The sequence below is a fragment of the Vulpes vulpes genome, chromosome 12 (assembly GCF_048418805.1).
Source record: "Vulpes vulpes isolate BD-2025 chromosome 12, VulVul3, whole genome shotgun sequence".
NCBI classification, from domain to species: Eukaryota; Metazoa; Chordata; class Mammalia; order Carnivora; family Canidae; genus Vulpes; species Vulpes vulpes.
In genome coordinates, this window is record NC_132791.1 from 88,705,498 (window position 1) to 88,718,076 (window position 12,579).

The following is a 12,579-nucleotide window of genomic DNA, read 5'->3' on the forward strand; positions in this document are numbered from 1 at the left end:
GATAACAGAAACCACATGACTGAAGTTCCGTTTCTCTTTTTTTGCCTTTTGGAATGGAAGTCATACCACCCTGTTCTAAAGGCTGGAGACAGTCAGCCAAACCCTAGGCATCTGGAGCACCCCAAATGTACCCAACCTCGACTTAGACCTGATAAAGGAGGACAATGGGGTGGAGGAGGAACAGAACCCTCTTGACACAACGAGATTCCCCAACGAGGCAGGAAGAGGGCATCAGAGGAGTCAAGTGACACAGTCTGTGTAACTAGTGGTCCAGCAATATCTCAGATTAAGACTTGGCAGATGCAATCACTATAGCACCGTCTGCCGAGAAAAGAGGAGGCTGAAAACATTTATCAACTGTCTGTTCCAATGCCAACGCCTCTACCGCCCACGACTCTCCTTCCTGCTTTGCCCAGACCCAAAGCAGCACTGGAATCTGTTGAGTGATGTCTCCAGCTTAGACTGATTTTAGAATCACTCACCCTTCATTAGACTTTACAACCGCCTCGGTTCCTCTAGGTTTTGTTGTTGTTTCTGTTGTTCCTGGTATTTTGCTTTAATAATGATGATAATAATAATAATATTCATAGAAATTGGGAGCTGAAAGTGACTTGAGGGAACATCGAGACTAATCCCGTAACTCCATGTGTGAGGATACGAAGACCCTCCAACTCATTATTCCTAGTGGACCCTTCTTTAGGGGTCACAATTGCCCTGATCTCTTTCATCACTTGTTAAGAAACAAACCCTTTTCCAAACTTACATGAGAATTTACATATCCCAGTGAGGGAAATATGCCGGGATTTGAATTTTTAAGACAGAAGCGATCAGAAAACATGATCCCCTTGGCAAACTTAGGAGGCTGAGAGAGCTTCACTGGTCTAGAAAGTCAGATAACATCTAGAGCCATGGGGCTGATCCAAAACCACTCTGTGGGGCCTCCAACCCCACCTTCAGAAAAATCACCCAGACTTTTGCAACAACATAGGCTTCCTCAGAAGCTCGAACTCATAGCCCGGTAATCTGTGCCTGTTGCTACCTGAAATGGTTCTAACTCAGAGACTCACTCATTCAAGAAATATATATGACACCTCCACGATGTGCCAGGCAGTGTGCTTGGTGACAGAGATGACAGGTAGGCAAAGGCTTCCAAGAGCAAGACAGAGGGGAAGTACATGGATTTGGGAGATGTCTGGGAGCAGAGTCAACAGGACCTAGTTGGGTGATCTGAGGAAAAGGAGGTAGATCATTCCCGATGCCCAGATTCATGCCAGGGGACTGACACCCTTTCACTCACAGAAACAGGGGACACAGGGCAGGTGCAGGTTTGGGGGTGAGGACAGCAATAATTTGGGCATGTGGTGTGGTGACGGCCCTCAAACCTTTGACTACATGGTTCAACATATGGCAGCTCCTCTCTTCAATCATTGCATTAAGTGACAACATAATAATACTGTAATGGACCCTGTGATCATTTTGGGGGCAGACACACAGAAAAAAATGGACATGACTGAGCACAGAGTCTAGGGGAGGAGACACAGAGGTCCACGTGTAAAACTGCACACCAGGAGCAATCAGACAGAAATTAAAGGAAGCAAACAGGAGAGAGAGAGAAACTAATTCTCCTTCAGGGCATAGGAGGAGATCCACAGGGGATGGAATTTTTGGCTGGATTTTGAAAAAGGAGGAACTGTTTCCCCCCATATGGGGAAAGGAGAACAGACCGGACAGGTACAGAGAAGGCTGAAAGAACATGGCATGTCCAGAAACCCATCAAATCTGGAGTATCCTTTAATGTCCATCTCATGATGGACACCCAGTGGTGAGGGACAGGGGCTGGAGGAGTGTGGAACCAGAACATGCAACCTTCTGAAATTTCCTAGTAGGTGTTTAGGTTTTATAAGCAGAGGGGAAAGGATGAGGATGTAAAAATAGGAATTGACATTATGACATTCAACAAATATGTACTGAGCGCTCACTATGTACCAGCTGCTTAAATTACGTCAGCAAACAAAACAGATAAGAGCACCAACTCTCGGAGCCTCGGCTGGCAGGGCAGGGGGAGGGGAGCGGGTAATACATGTTACAACTAAGTCAACTGTACACTATGTTGGAAGATCTGTGTTTGGGGGGAAAATTAAAGGAAAAGTAGAACAGAGAGAAGGGGATCAAGAGGGTCTAGGTGGGGGATGGGCTTCGGGTTAATCAGTGTGCTGGAGAAGGCACAATTAGATTTATTTCTAGGACTCTCACTGCATAGGCAATGGGAACCCGAACTGGAAGACAAGGTGGCAGAGAGTAATGAGGAGGCCACTGCGGTCTTCTTGGGGGGACGTGACTGGAACGCAGGTAGGGTGTGATAGAAGGGACCTGAGAAAGGATGAGACCCAACCAAATGGCAAAATCACAGGCTCCTGGCAGCTTCCCAGACCAGCATGAGGCAAGGAAGCAGGGATGGCTGAAGCTTTTGTGTTTCATGACTGGGTAGACAGTGATCACTCGAACACATTTCTTTCTTTCTTTTCTTTTTTTTTTAAGTAGGCTCTGCACCCAGTGTGGAGCCGGAATGTGGGGCTTGAACTTACGACCCTGAGATCAAGACCTGAGCTGAGATCAAGAGTCAGATGCCTACCCACTGAGCCACCCAGAGGTCCCACGACTTTGCATTTTTAAAAAAGATTTTATTTATTTATCCATAAGAGACACAGAGGCAGAAGCAGAGACATAGGCAGAGGAAGTGGGCTCCCTGTGGGGAGGATCCCAGGACCCCAGGATCACACCCTGAGCCGCAGGCAGATGCTCAGCTGCTGAGCCACCCAGGTGCCCAAGACTTTGCTTTTTTTTTTTTTTTTAAGACTTTGATTAGAGAAGGAAGCTGAAGAAAAGGACGGTAGGCAGGCTCCATAACAAGGCCTTTGGAGCCAGATAATGCAGCTTCCTGCAAAGTATCTTTGGAAGCTTGGATTTCACATCCTAGGGTAAGAGAGAGCAACTGAGGGAAATCTGCCTTGGATGCAAGTGGAGAGACTGGATGGGGACAGTGGGCCGTGCTCCCGGGGAGGGGAAGGGGCTGCAGGTGTAGCAGCCAGGCTGAGGGATTTACAAAGTAGAGTTTTCCGGGAGGAGAGAAGGGGGAGGGATCAGGAGTACATATGGGAATGTTAGTCACCGGAAGACTCTATTCTGAACTATGGTTAGTCACCAGGAGACTTCTTTCCAAAAGTCGGAACGGAGGTCTCTGATCACAAGTGTCACACATCAGATGTGGGCCTCGGGGAGATGAATCCAGCAGCCCTGGGGGACTGGGGGCGGAGGGGAGGAAGAGACAGATTGGGGAGACTTTGAGGAAGTTTGGGCTGCAGGGGTGGGGGGGTTGGCTAAGGAGAGAAGGGAACAAAACCAGCTACAGTGAGGAAGGAGAATCCAAACAGAAAAAGTGAACAGGCTCTGGAACCACTGAATCTGGAAATTATTCTCTTTAAATGGTATCCATTGCTTTGAGTGGGTGCTGCTTCAGTGATGCTCAGTGGCTGGGTCGCCAAGCAGGGAGGGACAGATGTGGGCATTGTACCAAGGGAGTTCTGAGTCCAGGAAAGTCTAGTGATCTGATTTGCACGAAATCACTTTCTCTTTCACATCCATCACTGTGTTCCTGTTTCTTACCTTCATTTATAATCTGAGTGTTCTTTAACCAGCTTTTACAAGTCTCCAAACCTACTTTCCTAATCCCAGTCTCTGGCCTTTAAACCTGTATTTTATATTATTGCAAGATTACTCTTCCAGAAGCCTGCTTTTTTTCCAGAAGCTTTCAGTGGCTTCCTACAACTTACAGCAGAAAGTTCTGGTTTCCTGCCTTGGCCTCAGGAACCTCCGAGTGGCCGGCCCAGAATTACCTGCCAGTACCTCTCTAAACACACACTGCTGCCAAACTGGAAAGCTCGCTCAGCAAAGTGCCCATCCTGAGATCCACGGATCCCAACAGGCTTCAGGAGGCAACATACCCCTGAAAATACGTGCACAGGTTCATATGTATCTGGGTATCTGCATTTGGTTGGAAGAGTTTCCATCTTTCTTTTGATTCTCTAGCCTAAGACACAAAAGATAAAACTTTTAAAGTTTGAGACCTAGGTTTAGCCAAGGTGAAACATCTCTGTTAAGGGTTTGATAAAGAGATTATATGCCGAATCCCTCAAAAAAAAAATTCAAGATATGGGTTTTTTAGAATTGGCGCTGGGGTTTGCTCTCACAGTTGGCATCCAATGATAATTCATTTAAAAAGGGAATAAATGAGGAGGACACCTGATTCAGTTCATTCACAGACAACACATCTTAAGAAGTGTAAGATCAGGGGCTCCTGGGTGGCCCAGTGGTTGAACATCTGCCTTCAGCTCAGGTCATGATCCCAGGGTCCTGGGATGTCAAGCTCCCTGCTCAATGGGGAGTCGGCTTCTCCCTCCCCCTCTCCCTACTGCTTCCGCTGCTTGTGCTGTCTCTGTCAAATAAATAAATGAACTGTTAAAAAAAAGTATAAAATCAGTATCGCTAGCTGTCTTAAGAAAAATGCACCACCAAGACCCAAAAGCTGTCTCATGATCACATCTTAAAAAAATGAATAAAAATTATTCCAAAATTACCACATTAAAATAATTATAAGAAAGTAGGAGTGCCTTAGAAAAACCTAGAGTGGCAAGAAGCTGACAGAGGATTATAAAGGCATAATTACAACTCCATAGTTAAATGGCTCTTTAATACGTACATTATTAAATTCAAGATGTTTAGCTCTTAAGTACAGATTATTGAGCAGATTGGATTACTCTAATTGATTTATATTTTAATCATCCACATTACATTTTTCCCCAATTCATCTGATGATAGGGGCTGACTCCCAACCTGGCTGCTTCACCACCAGATAATGAAATTGGAAGGTCTGAGCGCGAGGACTGGCACTCCTGAGTAGGGATGGGAAGAAAAGCAACAGAAAGCACAACCAGGCTCAGAATAAAGTGGTCCCCAACCTCGCAGGAGCCTGGGAGAGAACGGGATGAAGACAAGGGTACCGGAAGGGCAGGCAGGCCCGGCACATTTATAAAAACAGCCTTCTTTTGAAACAGATGATGAAAAGGCTGCTTTGCCAAGCCCACTGCTCTCAAAGGTGGCTTCCTCGTGCTGCAGAGAGAGGAGCCAGCTGTCTGGAGAAATTGTTCACTTCGACATGAATCAGCTCGAATGTCAACTGCCAGGACAGAATGCTGGACCAAAAGGTATGAGGCGGGCAGCTGAGCTGCTTCAAAGATCTGCAGGAGCAAGGGGGGAAAGGGGGGGGCCTGGCCAGATGAGCTCTGGGGTCTTTCCAGCACCTCCATCCATGTAAATGCTCTTCAGGGGACTAGACAGTCCGGGATTCACTTTACTCAGAGGGAGAGACACGGTGGGGGACAAGATTTTTTGGTCCCTTTTGAAAAACCAGAGAGGAGGGACTTCATTGGTGCATGACTTTCATGACTAGAACCCAAGCACCTGCATGGGCCGGTGCCCTGAAGCCCACCCCTCTTGGCACCCTGGGGCTGCTTCTGGTGGGCCCTTAGAGTGTGCAATGGGAGTGTGGGCAAGGGGGGGCACCTCAGCTAGCATCCTTACAATTAAATTTCTCATGGTGGCCTGGATTTCAAGGCTCATCCAAAGGAAGAACCAACTTTAGTGTCCTAGAAGGTGTCAGACGTACAGGGATCCCCTGAAAAGTTTAGAAGGGGGGAAGCCACAGCGTCTATGCTATCTGATGTCCAGTCACCAACAGAGGCAGAAAGGCCAGGGCATCTGGAGTCCCTCCATACCGCGCCCCCACCCCCACTTGGATCTCTCCAGGTACCAAGTGCTCCTTAGATTTTTGGAGGGACCCAAGATCCTCACAAATACTGGCCTCTCAACCCAAAGTGAACTCAGAAATAGAAAGCTTAGGGAGCAGGATCTGATAACATTCACTTCTTCCAATTTCATTAGATGGGGCTTCTGTTTTCACCACACTGGTGGCCCAAGTGAGGGGCGGAGGTGAGGCCATCGGTGGGTTACTGACGCTGAACGGCCCAGGCCCGAAACCCACCACCACCTTTCTGCTGCAAGGAGTCCGACCTTCTCTTACAGCTGCAGAAGGACGCCTGCAGGTCCCAGCCATGCAGGAAATTCTCCACGACTGTGGCTTCCCCGCTTTTAAACACACATTTTCAGTTTTACAGACATGACTTAGGGCAAGGAAAGGGTTAGTATGATTTATCAGGAGTAGGATGGCAGTATTTTCCCCTTTCCACTCCATAAGTTACAGCACACTGTCTCAGAGAGGCCAGAATTCTGAACAGCTTCCGTCCAATCTAGGACTGATCTGTATTAGCTGTGAAGTATATTTACAAGAAGAATAACCAAAAAAAGGATTGACACATTTTTATTCTAAAAATCAGAAGCCCCTGCCCTGTCCATGAGTTGAGGGGTGGGGAGGAGATGGGGAGGACAGGGTAGAGGAGATGAAGGGTGGGCATTACAGGAGGTGGCCACGGGGGCACAGGGAGGCTCTGCTGCCCAGAGAGGGCTATCTGATTTAAAGAACACCCACCAGCCCATAAGGAGATAGGAGATAAAGCAACACTGCCCCACTGACCAGGGGGCCACTAGAGCGTTTGACGCAAATGCAGACATAATGCCTGGAAACACACGGGTGTGTTAGTGATGCCGAGTATGAGGATCTACGGTATTCTCACCCATCTTCTCCCTTGGCCCTTTCCTTGACCTTCACTGCCCATACCTGGTCTTCCAACCTTGGAACACCACGTTCTTTGCTATTCCTTACCATCGGTCAAGGATAGATCCGATCTGCCCATTAGAACCGATGGGCATAGGGACGCCTGGGTGGCTCAGCGGTTGAGCACCTGCCTTCAGCTCAGGGCGTGATCCCGGGGTCCTGGGATTGAGTCCCACATCGGGCTCCCTGCAGGGAGCCTGCTTTTCCCTCTGCCTGTGTCTCTGCCTCCCCTCTCTTTCTGTGTCTCTCATGAATAAATAAATATAATCTTAAAAAAAAATAACTGATGGGCATAAACACAGACACTGGCCTAGCCCAGTGCTAATGGGAATACAGCTGCATTTAACAAAGGGCTTATCCATTAATCCAAGTCTGCTTGAGTATTGCAGGCCCCAGTGAGGAGAGGAGAGGGAGCTCTGTGCCCCTCAGTTTTCTGGACACACAGGGGCTGCCTCCTCTACCTGGGACTCACCAGAGGATACTCTAATTACACACTATAGGAAACCACGCACACCTCAGACACAGCCACTAGACACCATCGTGACATTTGGGTCTTGTGCATTGTGCCTCTGCAGGGACATGCAGATGTTTATACAGAGAGAGCTGCTTCTCAGTCATGCTGCTACAAGAAAAGGATCCTTCCTGAGGGAAGAACCAATAAAGGGTGTGCTGGTACGATGCGGTGGGGGAAGAGCGAGGCCACATACACCTGGGCCCATTCTTCTCAGCATATTTGCTCAGGCTCTTGGCCAACATGCTCCTTTTCTTCTGGCTCCAGCGATTTCTGCCCGGTAGGAGGCAGTTCCACCCATGCCAGGAGTGGGTCCCAAAGGATGCTCACAGGCTTGCCACTGCCTGCAACACTGAGAACAGACTGAGAGCATCCCTTCCAGGCACCTTGGCAAAAGCACACAAGGACACTATGCCAGTATGGGGAGGGAGGAGAGAAAGGGAATTCGTGGATCCCTTGGGACCAAAGATGACCCGAGTCTGTTAATCTTCTCTTAAAGCAGTAATTGAAATCCCTGAGGAACACGAGAATGCCCCTAAATCCAGGGCCCTGTGATGCACTGATTTTTAAAGAGAGCAAAGACAGAAGCTGTACCGGTTCAGGAGCTGCAGGCCATCATATCAGAAAGAGGTTCAGTGACTAATGTGATCTGCGGAACTCTGCACACAACAGGAAGGGGGATTCTAAGCAGGATGGTGCTTCCTTAGTCATAGACAATGATGACAAGGACAGCGATGATACGCCTACCACTTTTCAGCCACCGAGTCTGTGCCAGGCACTGACCAAGACACTTAGAGCATACTCTCCTCCGGGATCCTAAGTTAATCTCACCAGGCAGTGGTACAATCATCCCCATCTTACATTTGGGGAAATTGAGGAGGAGCTAATGAACAGAAAGACAGGATGCTGGGCAGCCCGGGTGGCTCAGCGGTTTAGTGCTGCCTTCAGCCCAGGGCGTGACCCTGGAGACCCGGGATTGAGTCCCATGTCGGGCTCCCTGCATGGAGCCTGCTTCTCCCTCTGCCTGTGTCTCTGCCTCTCTCTTTCTCTCTCTGTGTCTCTCATGAATAAATAAATAAATAAATAAATAAATAAATAAATAAATAAATAAATAAAAAGAGAGGATGCTTAGGAAGAAACAACTGCTACAAATTAAGCCCTATTTTCAAGAATACCTGCCCACTCTAGGAAAGCTCGGCTTTTCGAATCTCCCTATTACTGACTAAAGTTACAGGAGCAGACAGGTAGGGGCAATGTCTTGTTTAAATTTATACATGTCTGTGTTGTTATATTTACTGAGATACTAGACATTATAAACAAAGTTCTTCCTGGGGTATTCAATAAAAAATTCCTGTTTCATCTTCCAGGAATCTAACCTTCAACCACTGAAGCATATAATGACTACAAAATCTTACAACACATTCTATTGTTCTTGTAATCCATAGGATATATTTGTGTTGGGAATTGGACCTTGTTTATTTAAACTGTAAATGAACGCCCAAGCCCTCTGTTAATCCAAAGCAACAATCTTTAAGTAATGCAGGTTCTTTGTTCATCTTTCTTTTTAAAAAAGATTATTGATTAGAGAGAAAGAAATCAAGCAGAGAGCGGGAGGGGCGAAGGGAGAGGGAGAAGCAGATTTCCTGCTGAGCAGGGAGCCCAACATGGGCTCAATCCTAGGACCCTGGGGTCATGACCCGAGCCAAAGGCAGACACTTAACCGACTGAGCCACCCAGGCGCCCCAGTTCTTTGTTCATCTTAACACATCAGGCCCTAGGGTCCGGATACTCTAACAATAAATAAATAATGCCTCTCACAGATTCACAATCAAACCAACAAAACTTGGTTTCTCCCACAGGGGTCAGCAAACCCTTTCTGTAAAGGCAAATCCTAAATACTTTAGGCTTTATGGGCCATACAGCTCCGTTGCCAATACTCAACTGCTACTGTAGCATAAAGACAGCCACAGACAAATGTCCACAAGTGGCCATGGCTGTGTTCAATACCATTTCATTTACAAAACCAGGTAGCCAGCCCTTGTGACGATAGTTTCCCAAGCCTTGTTCTATAGCAGGAAGCTGCTGGTAATATTCCTGCCACCTCAAAGGGAGAGCCTGTCAGAATTGAAACAACAGAGAAGAACTGAGGGAAGGATGGCTCAGGTGAAACTGAGACTTCATTATATCATTTGGGCCCCTGGATCCAGCCCTTCCTGAAACCATTCTAACTCTGGACATTTTCTTTACATGAACCAATACCTTCTCTTTTTTACTTTAGCCCAAGTGGGTTGGGTTCTCTCTCACTTTTAAACAAGGGGCTCTAACAAATTCACTGTGTGACCTTAGGAACGTCCTGTCAGCTTGCTTTCCTATAACATAGGAATAATACTGACTTATAAGGATGAACAGGTGTATATTAAATGCGTTCCTTGGGGGCATGGAACAGAGACTCAATAAAAGTTATCTAAAAATAAAAAAAAATTATAATAAAAAAAAGGTCTCTTCTAGTACCGGGCAGACCACCTGCTCAAAAAGGTGAAGTTCCTTACCACTTCACCACTAAGGAATTACATGAAGTTTGGAGGCTCTGATCAGGCCTCTGATTCTCCGGCTGGTGGATCTCAAGCTTCAGTGCAGTTAGGAATCAACTCAAGTATCTGCTAAAACTTTTGATCCCTGGTCTTGATCTTAGATCTGAACCCGTAACATAAATGCATTAATAAGCAGCCCAGGTAATTTTGGTGTGAACAGTCTAAGAATTACATTTCAGAAAATACACTATGGCATTCCTGCCAAAGCCTAGGATCTTACACCTTTCTTCTCAATTAAATCCACAGCCTTCAGGTGGCTAAGGAGGAAGATCCCTTCAGCGATGCTAGCCAGCTCCAAAACATTCAAAGAATTTGAATTCTTTGCACACGTCTAATGTTCACATAGTGCTTCATTCTTTCCAGGTGTGTGTGTGTGTTTTAAATTAAGTAATCTCTACACCCAACCTCGGGCTCGAACTCACAACCCCAGATGAAAAGTCACATGCTCCACTGACTGAGCCATACAGCCAGGTGCCCCTCTTTCCAAGTGCTTTTACATCTATTATTTCATTAGATCTTCATAACATTTGCATTATGTGGAAGGGTATCAAATTTCTTAACATTGTTGCCTTGAAATTATGGCTGACATACCATGTTCTCTTCTTAAAGAATTACATCACAATTTATTTTAGCCTTTTTAAGGCTCTGAGAAGGTCCACAATACACCTTGTAAACTTTGTTTGACCCTTTGGTTCCCAAACTTAATTTAACCACAAATATGGCTCCTTGGTTTCCACGGTAGGACACCACTGATGTCTCAAAATAGACCAGCATTCCGTGGGGCATCATTTCTTTTCTTTTCTTTTTTTTATAAATTTATTTTTTATTGGTGTTCAATTTGCCAACATATAGAATAACCCCCAGTGCTCATCCCATCAAGGGGCATCATTTCTAAAAATGCCAAAGCAGTGTCCTTTACGACTCCTTCTACAGGTGCAGGAAATTAGATGCAGGGGAGTCAGGTGACTTGCCCAGCTCAAATGCACAGCTCAAACAGGCAGTTAATGTGGCCGAGGACTCCTGGGACTAAAGATGGGCCAGTCATCTCTCACACCCCAAACCACATGGGTGGCTTGAGGGTGCCTGAAACCAAGCAGTGTAGGCTTTTTGATCCAACTCTTTTCAGCAGGCTCTTCTCCCGTGATACTATCAAGGTTAACACACTCCTCAGCATTTTTCCTCCCTTGAGCTCCTTGTAAGATCTCATGATAACAGCCCCTGGGTTACCTATTGAACACGGAATGATAGAGAACCTTGTGAAGACCTCACATTCCATGGAAGAGTCATTGCCTGAATCTACTTCCATTTTCTTTCTCTGATGACACAACAGTTTCCTTGTTTACCTCCCATTAGTTCAGACCAATTTTTCAGTACTGTTTGTCATTTGCGTAGTGAGCATGTGAAATATAAACAGCACTCCTGGAGAAAATATTTTCGCAGGAATGTGGGTCTTTACTAAAACAGCTTTGCTTTCTTTCCCGTGTGTGTATAATTTCCATGTGTATTTGCCATCAATAGCTCTAACGTGGATCTGCTTGAACCATTACTCAAAAAAGAAAGAAACTGCTTATTTCACAAGGAATTCTTAATTTTTCTTGTTTCAGAACGCAGAAACTGAGTTCCATTAGTCTTTTTTTTTTTTTTCCCAGAGGTAAATGTCCTATTCTTTTTGTCCTGTCAATAATTCCATTGGGGACCTTTTATTATTCTTCTGCGTGAAAGATGTTCAATTTCTCAAGACATCTCAGCAGGGAAAGTCATCAATTAATTTTTCCCCTTAAGAAGTTCTGAACTCACATCGAATTAGGAGTGCATTTTTAGATTCTTATTTTTTTTAATGACCGAATATAATGACCTCAGAGCCTAGAATTTGAACTCTGAACACTGAGATACAAGTGCTTGTCATCGATTCGCATTGTGCGCATGGGCACATAATTAATCAATCTCAGAATTGCATTTCCTTAACAGCAAAATAGGAATCATATCTACTTCTCATGGTATAATCATTATATTAACACGTGAAAACTCTAGACTAATAACTGGCACGTAGTGTGTGCACATTAAACACCTCCTGACTCCAGATCGAGGGTGTTGAGAGGTTCTGAGGGTTATTCCTTGTCTGAATTTACTCTTGGTTCATCTCAGCTGACAGTGGCAAGGAGGAAGGCTGCTGTGTCTTAGCTGCAAGGCTTCAGAAAGTACAGTTAATGACCATCAAATGCTCCAGAGCAGCAATGAAACTAACGGAACAGCACCACTTCCAACTGGGAAACCTCCCCACGTTGCTGAAGTTAAGTTTTAAGTTAGAATTTTGGCCTACAGTTTTACTGGCAATACAGTAGTTTAATTTGTAAAGCAAAAATAATAATAATAATAAATAATAATAATAATAATAACTTATAAAGCATCTCTTCAGTTTTTCTTTGAGGTTACATAATAAAACTTGTCACAACTAAATTAGCTCTGATTTTGCTAGTCTCCATCCCCTTTTCAAAGTTTCCGGGTATTAGTTGATAAGGCCTCAGGTCACTAGAGGCAAAAGCAGGGATGTCACAAGAAATAGGCCAGGTTTTGGCCTCTGTCCTCATCTCTGTCCCTTTGGGTACTTTTGGGAGGTATCAAAGCACATGAGGTTACGGTGCATTAACTCTGCAAACCTTTGTTACACATGAATCCTACAACCCGAGTTA

General features: G+C 45.6%; 1 protein-coding gene across 22 annotated transcripts in view; it reads right to left on the reverse strand.

The window, feature by feature from the left end:
• PHACTR1 (phosphatase and actin regulator 1) overlaps window positions 1-12,579 on the reverse strand; it is a 559,986-nt gene that overhangs the window by 211,801 nt on the left and 335,606 nt on the right. The gene's annotated exons all lie outside the window — the stretch shown is intronic.